This window comes from Asterias amurensis, chromosome 3, assembly GCF_032118995.1.
Source record: "Asterias amurensis chromosome 3, ASM3211899v1".
Classification (NCBI taxonomy): Eukaryota; Metazoa; Echinodermata; class Asteroidea; order Forcipulatida; family Asteriidae; genus Asterias; species Asterias amurensis.
In genome coordinates this window covers 10,409,139-10,425,673 of record NC_092650.1, presented here as the reverse complement: position 1 = coordinate 10,425,673, position 16,535 = coordinate 10,409,139, and the positions used below count along the sequence as shown (strand labels likewise).

At 37.1% G+C, this 16,535-nt stretch overlaps 1 long non-coding RNA gene across 3 annotated transcripts; it reads left to right on the top strand.

Moving 5' to 3' along the window:
* Positions 1 to 3,310: 3,310 nt before the first annotated feature.
* Positions 3,311 to 15,846, top strand: LOC139935171 (uncharacterized). Of its 3 annotated transcripts, none has more exons than XR_011785774.1 (8): positions 3,311 to 4,021; positions 4,446 to 4,586; positions 5,978 to 6,158; positions 11,742 to 11,914; positions 13,502 to 13,671; positions 14,308 to 14,416; positions 14,960 to 15,074; positions 15,596 to 15,846. It is a non-coding gene; the product is annotated as an uncharacterized lncRNA (long non-coding RNA). The 3 variants fall into 3 exon arrangements; XR_011785773.1 differs by having other exon boundaries at positions 3,312 to 4,021; positions 6,001 to 6,158; XR_011785772.1 differs by having other exon boundaries at positions 3,312 to 4,021; positions 4,446 to 4,602; positions 6,001 to 6,158.
* The last annotated feature ends 689 nt before the right edge of the window (positions 15,847 to 16,535 follow it).

Below are 16,535 nucleotides of genomic sequence, written 5' to 3'. Positions count from 1 at the left end.
GTGGGGTGGGAGATGACAACCTTCACGTGGTCCACCCTGTTGTTAACTAATTGTCATCAAACAATAGAGCTATATATACTTGTTTGTATAGCTCTATGCACCAAACCAATGTTTTAATTATATTGGTCATGAAATTGTCTTTAGTGTTAATTTAATGTGTGTTTAGTACCATTAAGGATCTATTAAGATTCCTTTAACCGTTTTTTGTGGGGTGGGAGATGACAACCTTCACGTGGTCCACCCTGTTGTTAACTAATTGTCATCAAACAATATACCTATATATACTTGTTTGTATAGCTCTATGCACCAAACCAATGTTTTAATTACCAGGTCATGACATTGTCTTTAGTGTTTATTTATAGGGTGTTTAGTACCATTAAGGATCTATTAAGATTCCTTTAACTGTTATTTGTGGGGTGGGAGATGACAACCTTCACGTGGTCCACCCTGTTGTTAACTAATTGTCATCAAACAATAGAGCTATATAAATACTTGTTTCTATAGCTCTTTGCACCAAACCAATGTTTTAATTATATTGGTCATGAAATTGTCTTTAGTGTTTATTTAATGTGTGTTTAGTACCATTAAGGATCTCTTAAGATTCCTTTAACTGTTATTTGTGGGGTGGGAAATGACAACCTTCACGTGGTCCACCCTGTTGTTAACTAATTGTCATCAAACAATAGAGCTATATAAAAACTTGTTTCTATAGCTCTTTGCACCAAACCAATGTTTTAATTATATTGGTCATGAAATTGTCTTTAGTGTTTATTTAATGTGTGTTTAGTACCATTAAGGATCTATTAAGATTCCTTTAACTGTTATTTGTGGGGTGGGAGATGACAACCTTCACTTGGTCCACTCTGTTGTTAACTAATTGTCATTCAACAATAGAGCTAAATATACTTGTTTGTATAGCTCTATGCACCAAACCAATGTTTTAATTATATTTGTCATGACATTGCTTTAGTGTTTATTTAATGTGTGCTACGTACCATTAAGGATCTTTTAAGATTCCTTTAACTGTTATTTGTGGGGTGGGAGATGACAATCTTCACGTGGTCCACCCTGTTGTTAACTAATTGTCATCAAACAATAGAGCTATAATTTATATACTTGTTTGTATAGCTCTATGCACCAAACCAATGTTTTAATTATATTGGTCATGACATTGTCTTTAGTGTTTATTTAATGTGTGTTTAGTACCATTAAGGATCTCGTAAGATTCCTTTAACTGTTATTTGTGGGGTGGGAGATGACAACCTTCACGTGGTCCACCCTGTTGTTAACTAATTGTCATCAAACAATAGAGCTATATAAATACTTGTTTCTATAGCTCTTTGCACCAAACCAATGTTTTAATTATATTGGTCATGAAATTGTCTTTAGTGTTTATTTAATGTGTGTGTTTAGTACCATTAAGGATCTCGTAAGATTCCTTTAACTGTTATTTGTGGGGTGGGAGATGACAACCTTCACGTGGTCCACCCTGTTGTTAACTAATTGTCATCAAACAATAGAGCTATATATGCTTGTTTGTATAGCTCTATGCACCAAACCAAAGTTTTAATTATATTGGTCATGAAATTGTCTTTAGTGTTTATTTAATGTGTGTTTAGTACCATTAAGGATCTATTAAGATTCCTTTAACTGTTATTTGTGGGGTGGGAGATGACAACCTTCACGTGGTCCACCCTGTTGTTAACTAATTGTCATCAAACAATAGACCTATATATACTTGTTTGTATAGCTCTATGCACCAAACCAATGTTTTAATTATATTGGTCATGAAATTGTCTTCAGTGTTTATTTAATGTGTGTTTAGTACCATCAAGGATCTATTAAGATTCCTTTAACCGTTATTTGTGGGGTGGGAGATGACAACCTTCACGTGGTCCACCCTGTTGTTAACTAATTGTCATCAAACAATGGAGCTATAATTTATATACTTGTTTGTATAGCTCTATGCACCAAACCAATGTTTTAATTATATTGGTCATGAAATTGTCTTTAGTGTTTATTTAATGTGTGTTTAGTACCTATAAGGATCTATTAAGATTTCTTTAACTGTTATTTGTGGGGTGGGAGATGACAACCTTTACGTGGTCCACCCTGTTGTTAACTAATTGTCATCAAACAATAGAGCTATATATACTTGTTTGTATAGCTCTATGCACCAAACCAATGTTTTAATTATATTGGTCATGACATTGTCTTTAGTGTTTATTTAATGTGTGTTTAGTACCATTAATGATCTATTAAGATTCCTTTAACTGTTATTTGTGGGGTGGGAGATGACAACCTTCACGTGGTCCACCCTGTTGTTAACTAATTGTCATCAAACAATAGAGCTATATATACTTGTTTGTATAGCTCTATGCACCAAACCAATGTTTTAATTATATTGGTCATGACATTGTCTTTAGTGTTTATTTAATGTGTGTTTAGTACCATTAAGGATCTATTAAGATTTCTTTAACTGTTGTTTGTGGGGTGGGAGATGACAACCTTCACGTGGTCCACCCTGTTGTTAACTAATTGTCATCAAACAATACAGCTTCATATACTTGTTTGTATAGCTCTTTGCACCAAACCAATGTTTTAATTACCAGGTCATGACATGGTCTTTAGTGCTATTTATATGGTGTTTAGGACCATTAAGGATCTATTAAGATTTCTTTAACATTTATTTGCGGGGTGGGAGATGACAACCTTCACGTGGTCCACCCTGTTGTTAACTATTTGTCATCCAACAATAGAGCTATATAAATACTTGTTTGTATAGCTCTATGCACCAAACAATTTTTTTAACTACAAGGTCATGACATTGTCTTTAGTGTTATTTATTGAGTACTCATTAAGGATGTATTAAGATTCCCTTTAACTGTTATTTGTGGGGTGGGAGATGACAACCTTCACGTGGTCCACCCTGCTGTTAACTAATTGTCATCGAACAATAGAGCTATATAAAACTTGTTTGTATAGATCTATTCACCAAACATATTTTTTTACATATTTTTTTATTACAAGGTCGTGACACTGTCTTTAGTGTTTATTTATAGCGTGTTAATGACAGTGGACACTATTGGTAATTGTCAAAAACTAGTCTTCACAGTTGGTGTATCTCATCATAATGCATAAAATTTGAGCTCAATTGGTCAGCGAAGTTGCGAGATATTAAGCAAGCTTGCAGAGTGTAGTCTAGATTTCGAGCCGTCCACGTAACTAAATCATACCGTGGCGGGCGCGCTTTGGCGATTCAACCGCGCGTAGTACACTATCCAGAATCAAGCACCATCGTCTTGGGCCAAGACTAATAACCGCAGGATGGAACCATCTATTTTCTACTCTTTGGAATAAATTAATTGCTCAAATTTAGGCGGAAAAGTTTCCGTATGGCGCCACCACTTTTTCATTCGAAATAAAATAATATAGTATCTAATTTACCTGATTGACATATCCCTTTTTGTAAAAATGAGTGAAAAAGTGGTGGCGCCATACGGAAAGTTATCCCCGAATTCCAAGGAGCTTACTTCGAACACTTCACGGAAGCACCGGGACGGACGACATGACCGGGGCGGAGACACGATCATGACGGGGAGAGATGAGCCAAAAACACGGTATGCATTCAGCCACGCGCAGGGCCCCGGGGAGGCCGAGATCACAGCAGTTAAAACTAGTATAAGTACAGTCGTACGACTCGTATCGTGTGAGTGTTTCAGCAAGGGCAAGTTGCGTACATTCAAGCAGACTTTCTTCCAAAGATCATGGTCCATGAAATTTTAGAGTGTGTCATATTTTGTCTTATGAGCGATATGTCAAGAAGGAGGTTTCAACTTCAATCTAGAAAGAAATCTTCAAGTAGGCCTACTTATCCTACAGTTATTTTTTCCAATGAGCGATATGTCAAGATACAAGTATTTAAGCATGGAGTAAGCAAGAAATCTTCAATGTGTTGTTTTTGTCTTATGAGCGATTGTTTCAAGAAAGAAATGTTCAAGCAAGAAATTTTCAAATACAGGTATGTTGTCTATTGGGAGATTTGGCTTTGTCAAGATACCCAGGTGTTTAAGCAAGAAATCTTCATTGTTCAAATTGAATTGTGTTTTGTTGTCTTGCCCAAGCAAATGAAATGTAGTGAGCGACTTAAGAAACCAAGGTGAAAGTGTTCAACTAATTAGAAGTTCAATGTGCTAGGCCTGTATGTTAATTTTTTGTTTTTACCCACGCACCGATGTGTGTAAGCTCTGTATACTGAGTTTGTCAGTACTTTTTCCCGAGCCCCATGACAAAATATCAAAGGCATATTATTATTACTATTAACAGTATTTTTGACCACAAATCTGAAAAATTTTCCAAACTGACAGAAATTATTATTTTTTTTACCAAAAACTCAAACGTACAAAATTCTCAATAGATCTCATACGTTCTGTCATAACACGCAGGTCTTTTTGGCTTACAACTTCCTCTTATCAGCGAGTCAACCTTTAAGAGATGAGCACTCTCTCTGTTTCATTGGAAACATTTTCAATGTTGGAGAATTTCGTCAGGGAACTCTCAATAGCAGGCATTCTCGGCATTTTGTGGTAAAGGAGATTTTCGGTAAAATGTTTGTTCACCCTTTCACTCATCAAAACTGTTTCACAACAATAACATTTAGATGACTCGGGACAATGTGGGAACTGAAATGTGAAATTATATTGGCCAAGAAGTATTGTGTACTAGATACAAGGTTGAAATACTAGCCCCGTAAACTTAAGACTGTTACACTTGCAATTTAATTGTACCAACATTTAAGACAATCTGTATTAAATACACTGGACACTATAGGTAATTGTCAAAGACCAGTCTTCTCACTTGGTGTATCCAATTCTTCCTCCATGGTGTATTTCAACATATGCACAAAATAACAAACCTGTAAAAATTTGAACTCAATTGGTCATCGAAATTGCCATATAATGAAAGAAAAAACACCCTTGTCACACGAAGTTGTGTGCTTTCATGTGCTTGATTTTGAGACCTCAAATTCTAAAGCTGATGTCTCGAAATCAAATTCGTGGAAAATAACTTCTTTCTCGAAAACCACTTAACTTCACATGAAGCCGTTTCTCACAATGATTTATTATATCAACCTCTCCCCATTACTTGTTACCAAGTAAGTTTTTATGCTAATCATTATTTTGAGTAATTACCAATAGTGTCCACCACCTTTAACGAAATCTTACACATTCAACTCACTTTTTAGATGTCGTACCTACTTCCTGATTGCATTATTTAAATGTACAGGGAATAATTCATCCTTTAAAAAACCTTTGGTGGGGAATTTGATCTTTCATACATAAATCATTGGTTTTTAAATAGGGGAATCACTGTGTGGTGAAGCGGTTTTCAACTGGTGGTTTAATCCCAACAAGGCCTGGCTCTTGATAATTTTACCAAGAGGAAGTCAAGGTAAATTATCAAGAACCAGGCCTCGGCGGGTTTAAACCACTAGGTGAAAACCGATTCAACACACTTTGATTCCCATTCATGAATACTGTTTCGGTCAAAAACATGAACAATTCTTTGTAAAAAAGTAAAATAAATGTAAATTGTTTAATTGTTCAATGATTTCCTTCAACACAACACCCCTCCAGCTATGAAATGGTAAAGCTCTTCGCCGCCCTCGGGTTAGCAACTCCTTATAAGGGAATGCTGTGCGCGTTGCGTGTATTGTGTAATGTGGCATAACTGTTTCAGCTGTTGCTCTCGACTAATAGGCATGACAAAACTGTCTTATAAGAACAGGTGCAAGCTCGCGTGTCTCGCCCATGTTTCAACACTTTTTACTGGTCATAAACAAAGGTTTATACACACCCACGTGACGCGCTCTCCACCAATAGGAATAGCGAAACTGCCTGAGGTATTTATGAATAATGCTTGGTTGACTTAGAAAGGTTGGAATTTATTCCAAACTGTTTTAATAACACTGTGTTAGGTCATTTTCCCTCCAAATTGCAGCTAAAAGCTGAACAAGACAGTTGCAGCCTCTACACCCTACGCCTCTTCTTCCCGCCCTGAAATCTTACCTGCACCATTCTTCTTGTACTACTTGCTGTTCTCCACAGTCCAAGAGTGGCTGCGCCTCAGATGATGCATGCACACCCTATAGGCCTAAGGTAATCCATGTTTACTGTTTGCTTGCTCTGCTAGTATCCTTGATTATATGGGCACATGTAATAACTCTCTCTCCCCATAAAAAGCACAAGTCTTTGCAAACACTTTCAACAATGTCAACCAATGGGACAACACCTGGTTGATTTTGTCTTTCAACATTTAACTGGACCTAATGGAGAGGGAGTTTCATTGAGAACGATTTACTCAGTCCGCACTAATGAAATGTTTTCAGTATTTTGTTCTGTATGCCTATGATATGAAACCATAAAATCACTGAAAATTGTTTGACCCCCAAATCTGAATACTTGACCCATGCAGGCGCCACAGATTTTTGGGGATTTTGACCAAAACACCCAAACTCAAAAAATCTTCAATTAATCTCAAACTTTTGCTGATGTACTAAATCTGCACCGATGAATTGTCTTCAGTAGTCTGTTCTGTATCATTTGGTAGCATACAATTGTTCACCCCAAATCTGAAAATTCGACCCGTGCCAGCATCACAGTTTTTTGGGGAACTTTGTCCATACCCGGGTATGGTCGACTTTTTTTCATTTCAGACCAAAAATCCAAACTCACAAAATTCTCTTGAAGTCTAATAAGTTTGGTTGTTTACCCAGTCTCTAAAATCATCGGAAATTGTGTGATCCCAAAATGAAAATTGTGTCCATACCCGGGTATGGTCGACTTTTTTCATTTCGGACCAAAAGTCCAAACTCACAAAATTCTCTTGAAATCTAAGTATTGTGGTTGTTTAGCCAGTCTCAACTGATAAAATGTCTTCAGTAGTCCGTTCTGTATCATTTGGAACCATAAAATCATCGGAAATTTTTGGACTCCAAATCTGAAAATTTTGTCCACACCCAGGTATGGTCGACTTTTGTCATTTCGGACCAAAAATCCAAACTCACAAAATTCTCTATAAATCTAATAATTTTGGTTTTTTACCCAGTCTCAACTGATAAAATGTCTGCAGTATTCCGTTCTGTACCATTTTGAACCATACAATCATCGGAAATTGTTTGACCCCAAAACGAAAATTTTGTCCATACCCAGGTGTGGTCGACTTTTTTCATTTCGGACCAAAAATCCAAACTCACAAAATTCTCTTGAAATCTAATAATTTGGGTGATTTAGCCAGTCTCAACTGATAAAATGTCTTCAGTAGTCCGTTCTGTATCATTGGGAACCATAAAATCATCAGAAATTTTTGGACTCCAAATCTAAAAATTTTGTCCATACCCGGGTATGGTCGACTTTTTTCATTTCGGACCAAAAATCCAAACTCACAAATTTCTTTATAAATTTACTAATTGTGGTTGTTTAGCCAGTTTCAACTGATAAAATGTCTTCAGTAGTCCGTTCTGTATCATTGGGAACCATAAAATCATCGGAAATTGTTTGGCCAAAACGAAAATTTTGTCCATACCCGGGTATGGTCGACTTTTTTCATTTCGGACCAAAAATCCAAACTCACAAAATTCTCTTGAAGTCTAATAATTTTGGTTGTTTAGTCAGTCTCAACTGATAAAATGTGTTCAGTAGTCCATTCTGTATCATTTAGAACCATAAGATCATCGGAATTGTTTGACCCCAAATCTGAAAATTTTGTCCATACCCGGGTATGGTCGACTTTTTTCATTTGGGACCAAAAATCTAAACTCACAAATTTCTCTATAAATCTAATAATTTTGGTTTGTTACCCAGACTCCACTTGTAAAATGTCTGCAGTAGTCCGTTCTGTACCATTTTGAACCATACAGTCATCGGAAATTGTTTGACCCCCAAACGAAAATTTTGTCCATACCCAGGTGTGGTCGACTTTTTTCATTTCGGACCAAAAATCCAAACTCACAAAATTCTCTTGAAATCTAATAAGTTTGGTGATTTAGCCAGTCTCAACTGATAAAATGTCTGCAGTAGTCCGTTCTGTACCATTTTGAACCATACAATCATCAGAAATTGTTTGAACCCAAAACGAAAATTTTGTCCATACCCAGGTATGGTCGATTTGTTTTTTATTTTGGACCAAAAATCCAAACTTACAAATTTCTCTAAAAATCTAATAATTTTGGTTTGTTACCCAGACTCCACTTGTAAAATGTCTTCAGTAGTGTGGCTGTATCATTTGAAACCATAAAATTCTCGAATTTTTTTAAAACCTAAGTCTGAAAATGTTGACAATACCGGCATGGTTCGATTTTTTCATTTCGGACCGGAATTAAACGCCCTCGTTCGCCATTATTTTAAAAGCATAAGTGCACATTGCATATGCAGTTGTGTCTGACCCGTTTAAAACCGTCCATGTAGTAAATTAAAACGCCTTTGGTCAACGGAGCACGTTCACCGTTATTTTACAAGCATAAGTGCATGTCAAGAATAACATGGGAAATGTTCGGATATTCGCTGCAATCATAAAACACGTGAATATTCATGCTGCATAGGTTCAGTGAGCTCGCTTACAGGTGCACGTACATGTACAGTCATGTACCCCTTCGCATAGAGCCCGACAGTTTGCATATGCAAAAGTGTCCAGAGCATAAAGTTTTGTATGGCGGACACAATCGCATCTGCTACCGGCATGGGCAAATTTTCAGATTTGTGATCAAACAATTTTTGGTGATTTTATGGTTTCAAATGATACAGAGTGCACTACTAAAAGACATTTCATCAGTGCTGACTAATAGTAAATCAACCAGAGTTTGAAATATAATGAGAATATTGTGAAATTGAGTTTTTAGTCAAAAATCTGAAAAATGTGCCAAGCCTGTGTCGCATGCAATTATGTCCTTTATGCAATATCCAGAGGGTTTTGCATATGCAATCTTGTCCGCCCGGACGCTGCTGCATTATGCAATTGTGTCTGCCCTGACACATTTGCATATGCAGGTGTGTCCACCCCGTTTTAAACCTTCCATGCAGTAAGCTTAAATGCCCTTGGTCAACGGAACACGTTCGCCATTATTTTACAAGCATAAGTGCATGCTGTCATGAATGACATGGGAAATGTTGGATATTCGCTGCAATCATAAAATACGTGAATATTCATAATACGTAGGTTCAGTGCATGCAAGCTCGCTTACGGGCGCACATACATGTACAGTCATGTACATGTCCGCTGGACGTTTTTGCGTAGCTAGCCCTGGAAAGTTTGCATATGCACTATGTGTACTCTATCATTTGAAACCGTAAAATCACCGAAAATTGCTTGATCTCAAAACTGAAAATTTGCCCTTGATAGCAGATGCAATTGTGTCCGCCATGCAAAACTTTCCGCTCCAGACAATTTTGCATATGCAAACCGGGGCTATGCAAAAAACCTGTAAGCGAGCACGTGCATGTACTGAACTTACGTATGCAGCATGAATATTCACGTATTTTATGATTGCACCGAATACCAACAGCCGAACATTTCCCATTTCATTCATGACACACACTTTTGCTTGTAAAAAAATGCCAAACGTGTTCCGTCGACCAAGGGCGTTTAATTTACTGCATGGATGGTTTTGCACTGGGCGGGCACAACTGCACATGCAAATGTGTCCGCAAATGTGTCCGGACAGACACAATTGCATTATGCAGCAGTGTCCGAGCGGACACAATTGCATTGTGCAGCAGCGTCCGGGCGGCAGAATTGCTTATGCAAAAGTGTCTGGCGAACATTATCGCATAATCGCATATGCGATAATGTCTGCTGGATAATATTGCATAGAGGACACAATTGCATGCGACACCGGCTCGGCACATTTTTCAGATTTTTGACTAGAAACTCGACTTCAAAAAGTTCTTGTTCGGCAAACTTTTCAGATTTAGGGTGAAAAATGTTCACATGATTTTATGGTTCCCAATGATACAGAACGGACTACTGAAGACATTTTATCAGTTGAGACTGACTAAACAACCAAAATTGTTAGACTTCAAGAGAATTTTGTGAGTTTGGATTTTAGGTCCGAAATGAAAAAATCGAACCATGCCGGTACGGTCAAAATTTTCAGATTTAGGGTGAAATTTTTTCGATAATTTTATGGTTCCAAATGATACAGCACGGACAACTGAAGACATTTTATCAGTTGAGACTGGCTAAACAACCAAAATTATTAGACTTCAAGAGAATTTTGTGAGTTTGGATTTTAGGTCCGAAATGAAAAAAATCGAACCATGCCGGTATGGTCAAAATTTTCAGATTTAGGGTGAAATTTTTTCCGATGATTTTATGGTTCCAAATGATTCAGCACGGACTACTGAAGATATTTTACATGTGGAGTCTGGGTATAAAACCAAAACTTTTAGATTTAAATAGAATTTTGTGAGTTTGGATTTTTGGTCCGAAATAAAAAATAATAGAACTATGTCGGTATGGTCAAAATTTTTCAGACTTGGGGTCAACAAATTTCCAATGATTTTATGGTTCCAAATAATAATACAGAACGGGCTACTGAAGACATTTTATCAGTTGAGACTGGCTAAACAACCAAAATGTGTAGATTCAAAGAAAATTTTGTGAGTTTGGATTGTAATGGAGAGCTGTTGTTAGTATACCATTGTGAGAAACGGAGCTCTGAATTAAGTAACGTGTAGTTTTCGAGAAAGAAGTAATTTTCCACGAAATTAATTGTGATACCTCGAGGTTTAGAACTTTAGGTCTCGAAATCAACCATAAACGCACACAACTTCATAGGACAAGGGTGTTTTTTCTTTCATTAATTTCATTTTCTTTTCACAACTTCGATGACCAATTGAGGTCAAATTTTCACAAGTTTGTAGCTATTTTATGCATAATGTTGAGATACACCAGCTGTGAAGACTCGTCTTTGACAGTTACCAATAGTGTCCAGTGTCTTTAAGTTTACTGTCTTTACAAGTGAAAAACATCAAATCATTTCAATTAAATTAAATTAAATTAAAACAATTCTCTCCAAATATTTTGTGAAATTCTTTCGCGGCGTCGTATATTTATTCACGACAAGTCGCGAATATTTTCGCGACGTCGTATATTTACTCACGACAAGTCGCGAATATTTTCGCGACTAGTCGCGAATATTTTTTACGACGTCGTGAATAATTCTGCGACTAGTCGTGACTAAATCGCGACTAGTCGTAAATATTGTTTTCAGTAACTTGAGTGTGTATTACACGGCGCGCGTAGAGAGCCAAGCTATGACGATTGTAGCCACTCGGCTATGTGTATGGGGCCCATGTTTTATCCAGTAGAATTGTTATCGAAGTTCGAAAAAACAGAGTCTGATTTTCATCAATATTTCGGGGGTTTTCAAGGTTGAATTACTCCCAACCCAAATAATTCTGAATGCTAAAGGATTATTACTCTAAACGTTACTCTAACCCTAACTCACTTACAACACTTACAAGCACCGACTGACACTTGCGGATACCTACCGTGAAACCCCATACCAGACATTGAATGCAAAATCACCAACCAGTTTTTGTTTTTTTATTCAGTCCCTAAGCCATCAGAAAATCAAAAACCCACATACTGCATCTTAGCCCTCTGCATCATCCTGCCCTCGGATCTTTGGTCAACCCATGATGATTGTTTGTTTTCTCTTCATTTTCGATCTTTGTGCCTAGTGTTTGTTTTTGATGACATGATGGGTGCCGAGTGAGCTATTCAGATGCAGCATTGACATCCGGCATGAGGAGTGGATGGAAGAAGTTCAGGGAGCTGGCCCCATTTTTTAAATAAAAGGGGCCGTCCCTGAAGATGAAGGGCTAGGTATACACCACCTTCAACTGCTACCCAAGTATGTTCAATGATTAAAACCATCTTAAACACTTGTAAGAACTAATGGCTACTCTAATGGCATGCTTGTAGTAGGCCTGTAGGGATTGAGAGGTCTTTAAAACATCTGCCACACTGATGAGGCTACAGAGATGATTTTGTCATACATCAATTTCTGCAAAGCCATGATCATCCCAAAAAAGGTGTACACTTCTAACACTTGCCCCAGTTTTTCACTGCCTGTATCAATGGTCTTTGGATATTGGTCTGAAGGTATTTGTATCTTATATGGTCAACTCTGATATCCAAAATGCCCAAACAAGTTGCTATGAACAATTATTGACCATGGCCCTTTGTTATTGCTATGAAGTGTTTTGAGCAGATTATTAAATGTATGTATTTGTCACAAACCACAGATCGATCCATCAGTTTGCTTATAGAGCAAAACAAGGTGTAGGAGATGCTGTCTTTACTTTACTACACAAAAAATGCTCATCTTGAAACAATACAGCGACTTACGCTCGAGTTTCTTTTTGGATCTGTCATCCACAATTAATATAGGCTAAATTGTTGATGGATCAAATGCATAGCGTGGATGTAAACCCTATTAGTTGTGGATTTATAACAATAACAATAATAACAAAACATTCCCCAAATCGCTTAACAGCTAAATATAAAAGCTATAAGAAAACAAAACTGAAAGTAAATTTCTGAATTAAAACCCACAATAAAATTATATAAAATAGGCAAGTCCAGCTGTTACCTTAGTTAAACCATTAAAAAAAATACAAACTACAAAAGGATTCCAAATATTCTGTAAAACTATAGTAGTTAAAAATTTAAAAGTTAAAAGCGAAAAAGATTAGGGATTTGTTTAACTGTTCGATAGAAGAGCGTTTGTCGCAGTAATGTTTACATTTTTGGGGTGTAACAAAGAAAAATTTACAAACCAATGACCTGTGCAGTACAGTGGTTTGTCTCATACCATCATAAAAATCATTATCAAATCTGCTAGTTTGAGATCAATCTGCCATCTGGGTCAAGATAAAATTGTGAAAAACCAATGACACACTCTGCATGATATCGACTACCAACCAAAACTTCATAAAATGCTCACTTTGCGGAAATTGTTTTTTATTTTAAATTTACTCATCAATATGCCGCTTCAGACAGGAGCACTCTGTATAGCATAACTTGCAAGTTCCTTAAATGCAATAAGTCTCATTCGACTCTCATGATAATTTTGTTTATGTTTTCTGCCATTGCATCAATGCCACAATGCCACTGATTACCTAATGTACCATTTTGTGGGTAAAACTCCATGTCAATATCAGTTACGGTAGCCTTGTTCTTTTTTGTCTTGCCTAAAAAAGACGCACGATACTGCACAATCTTTGAGGTATCCATGGTACCACATTGATTCCCAAAATTGCAACAAAGATTTTTCATCATGTACTCTTTATTTTACTTATCAAGAAAGAAAACCTGAAGGGAAACTGACTTGGTAGATCTTAAACAACTTAGGTTTGAACAAGGAAAAGTTTACTGGAGCGGCCCGCTTCAGTACATTTTTCTTTGTTCAAGCCCCATTGCTTTATTTTACTTACAGGAATCGTGGACAGTTAAACAATCAAAGATGTGCGAGAAGATTTGCGAAAAGATGGGCAGGGAGGCAGCCCAGCAAGGCCTAGTGCACAGGATGTTCAAGTGCCTTCTGATGCCAAGAAGCTTTTCTGTAGTGAAACCCTTTCAATCATCACGCAAGACACACATGGCAATGTACACTCAAGTTTTTTTTCTCTTCTAGATTTAATTAAGTTGAACAGTTTTCATTAAAATGACCTAGTTGTGGCACATTGAAGCCAACTTTGTGCGGCTGCCTTCTACACAAGTTTGGCAAGTCATTGGTGTCTTTAGGTATGCATGAATTTAATCAGCATTATGGAAAAAGCTTATTGCCTTCATGGAAGAAGTCGTTCCCAGTGGTGTATATTTTCACTGTGCAACTATTTCCCAGAATACCTAATTCTTGGTCTTAACCCCTGGAACTTTGAGTTTGAAACATCCTATAATGGATAGCTGGCGTGCTAGGCTTAAATTTTTTAGCAGCACTGATTTCAGTCCTTTTTGCTTTCCATTGTTGACAACTTGAAGCCGCAATGCAAGCTGCCTCAATGTTTTGTGCAAGGGGAACGTCAACACCAAAACCTCATGTATTATGTGCCCATTTGTACTCTTGGATGTAGAGAAGAAGTGTATGTAACAGTGCATGTCATCTCACAGTCTTTGATTTCACACGTAGTGCATAATGAGAAAGGTATTAAAGCCAATCTGAATTTCATAACATATTTCTATCGATGTTGAAACTGGTTTGTGTAATTTTCTAAATTCTGAATGTTGGTGTTTTCTTTGCAGGTCTACAAGAGACATGACCTGAAAAGCTCATAGTTGAATGAGAAGATGGAAAACCTCTTCAAATGTTTAGGTTCTGCTCAGATTTTGTTTGGCGATGAGGGATGTTCAGGTAATACTGATTTGAATTATCATGACAACAATGACCAATGGTCCATGTATAAAAAAATACATTTATAACAGGACTGAAGAATGATCCATATCGATATATAGTCGATATAAATTGTGTTTTTTCCTTCTTTTTTAGAGAACAATATATTTTACTCCACAAATAATACGAACAACAGTTACATATTATAGATAGCCTTTGATTTGGACCCTTTGCGTTTTGTATGTGTAAATGTAGACTGAGGTAGCTTCAAGATGATATACAAGTAGGGGGTATGAGAAATCAATGGCACATGTGCAATTACCAAACCACATAATAAATGAAAATCTTTTTGAAAAACAGAGGGGTTTGATCTTAATAGAACAAAAGCCACACTCCTGTCAGCAAAAAAAAGAATAATAAAAAATTCCACCCTTCTACATGGAAGAGCGTATTAACAGTTCATACTGTTGTAAATCTGTTCTGGTGGCTGTTATCCTTGCTCATCACAGAAATTTTTTAAAAATCCAGGTCAGTTAAGTTGATGTTCAAATATTTTATTTGCAGATATGGTTAAACAGAGTGAGATATATCTTCAAGTTTGATGGGAAATCAAGCATCATCATTATTTGTGTCATGGTCGGTTCTGCACTTAAGCTTGCAAGAAGAAGATTGGAATCAGGTCAGTGCATTGTATCAATGAGAATGGGTCATTTTTGTTGTTTATGCATAATTTACATGATGTTGTTAAATGGACAATGCAATCGCCACAGAAAACATAATATCAAAGATATCATGAGAGGCGTTATTTGGAGATGATGGAATCTCCTTTTGTGTGTATGTTGGTGAAGATAGAGACTATACATTCGTCAGAACCCCTGAAGAATGTGCCTATGAATATCATGAGAGGCGTTGTTTGCCAATATTAGTTATGGTAGCCTTGTTCTTTTTGTCTTGCCTTAAAAGGCGCACAATATGGCACAATCTTTAGGGAATCCATGTACCACATTGATTCCCAAAATTGCAACAAAGATTTTTCATCATGTACTCCTTACTTTACTTATCAAGTAGGAAAACCTGAAGGGAAACTGACTTATGGTAGATCTTAAACAACTTAGGTTTGAACAAGGAAATGTTTACTAGAGCGGCCGACCTCAGAACAATTTTCTCTGTTCAAACCCCATTGCTTTACTTTACTTGCAGCAATCATTGAGAATGAGACATTTATAAGATGTGCGAGAAGATTTGCGACAAGATGTGCAGGGAGGCAGCCCAGCAGGCCTGATGGAAACACTGTTGAAGAGATTCGAGCCCTTAAAGAACCTTTTGATGCCAAGAAGCTTTTTTGTAGACACACAAGTTGCAGTCCTTCGAAAATTTAGGTAAACACAATTTAAGTTTTCTTTTACGTTCCAGGTTGTGTATGATTTTACTGTCTTTGTTTTTTAGAGAACTACGGCCTTGTGTACTATCAAATTTTGCCTAAAATGTTTGAAAGGGTAAACTGTAAAACTTTGCTCTTAAAAATTACAGTAATTTACTGTCAGCTGAGTTGCCAGTAAGTAACTGTGATTTTTACCGGCATTAGGGGCGAATTCAAAATTAAACAATCGGTAACTCGGGGTAAATCTTCATTTTCCCCCGGGGTATTACGAGGCAAAAGGAAGTCGGACCATAATGAGCTAATTATCTACAGGTCAATGAACATCGCTCTTGGGGCCACAGAGAGCCCAGTTTACTTCTCTGATATCGCTGCCGGCAGCCCTTTGGTTTGGCAGAGGCTCATTTAATTCGTAATTGATACTGTTCAACAATAGATAAGTGGAGTTTGTGGTCCATTGGTTTCTTTAGAACCGATGAGTACCTGAATGGATCAGCAGACCATTTATTGGAGCAGCCAGGCAGCTGTCACTAATCCGATCATCCCTTGCTAACGTAATCCCACACAAAAATCTTGCCTTTTGTTAAATTGCTCTTTGTATCCGCGGTCACCCAACCATGCCCAAGTTGACCCAGCATGTGCAGATGGATATTCATGACTCTATTGTTCGTATGCAAGGCTGTAAATACCCTGTATTACCTCGGGTGATTCTTAAAAAGCCCCCGAGTTACCGCTTGTTTAATTTTGAAATTGTCCCTTACT